The sequence below is a fragment of the Laccaria bicolor genome, genomic scaffold (genome assembly GCF_000143565.1).
Source record: "Laccaria bicolor S238N-H82 LACBIscaffold_2 genomic scaffold, whole genome shotgun sequence".
Taxonomy (NCBI): domain Eukaryota; kingdom Fungi; phylum Basidiomycota; class Agaricomycetes; order Agaricales; family Hydnangiaceae; genus Laccaria; species Laccaria bicolor.
The window spans coordinates 1,653,064-1,654,437 of NW_001889873.1; positions in this window are offsets into that span (position 1 = coordinate 1,653,064).

Below are 1,374 nucleotides of genomic sequence, written 5' to 3' on the forward strand. Positions count from 1 at the left end.
ATTAGGATATTGCATTAGGCTCCTGTCGCTTTTTCATTACCATTTCATAGAATTTTCATTAGGATATTTCATTAGGCTCCTGCGCTTTTTCATTACCATTTCTTAGAATTTTCATTAGGATATTTCATTAGGCTCCTGTGCTTTTTCATTACCATTTCATAGAATTTTCATTAGGATATTTCATTAGGCTCCTTCGCTTTTTCATTACCATTTCATAGAATTTTTATTAGGATATTTCATTAGGCTCCTGCGCTTTTTCATTATCATTTCTTAGAATTTTCATTAGGATATTTCATTAGGCTCCTTCGCTTTTTCATTACCATTTCATAGAATTTTCATTAGGATATTTCATTAGGCTCCTTGCGCTTTTTCATTACCATTTCTTAGAATTTTCATTAGGATATTTCATTAGGCTCCTGTGCTTTTTCATTACCATTTCTAGAATTTTCATTAGGATATGTCATTAGGCTCCTGCGCTTTTTCATTACCATTTCTTAGAATTTTCATTAGGATATTTCATTAGGCTCCTTCGCTTTTTCATTACCATTTCTTAGAATTCTCATTAGGATATTTCATTAGGCTCCTGCGCTTTTTCATTATCATTTCTTAGAATTTTCATTAGGATATTTCATTAGGCTCCTGTGCTTTTTCATTACCATTTCATAGAATTTTCATTAGGATATTTCATTAGGCTCCTTCGCTTTTTCATTACCATTTCATAGAATTTTTATTAAGATATTTCATTAGGCTCCTGCGCTTTTTCATTACCACTTCTTAGAATTTTCATTAGGATATTTCATTAGGCTCCTGCGTTTTTTCATTATCATTTCTTAGAATTTTCATTAGGATATTTCATTAGGCTTCTGCGCTTTTTCATTATCATTTCTTAGAATTTTCATTAGGATATTTCATTAGGCTCCTGTGCTTTTTCATTACCATTTCTCAGAATTTTCATTAGGATATGTCATTAGGCTCCTGCGCTTTTCCATTACCATTTCTTAGAATTTTCATTAGGATATTTCATTAGGCTCCTGTGCTTTTTCATTACCATTTCATAGAATTTTCATTAGGATATGTCATTAGGCTCCTGCACTTTTTCATTACCATTTCTTAGAATTTTCATTAGGATATGTCATTAGGCTCCTGTGCTTTTTCATTACCATTTCATAGAATTCTCATTAGGATATTTCATTAGGCTCCTGCGCTTTTTCATTACGATTTTTTATATTTCTCATTAGGATATTTCATTAGGCTCCTTGGCACTTTCATTAGATTTTCTTGGAATTTTCATTGGGATATTTCATTCAGCTCCTTGACCCTTTCATTACCATTTCATTGAATTTTCATTAGATATGCTTCTTGGCGCTTTCATTA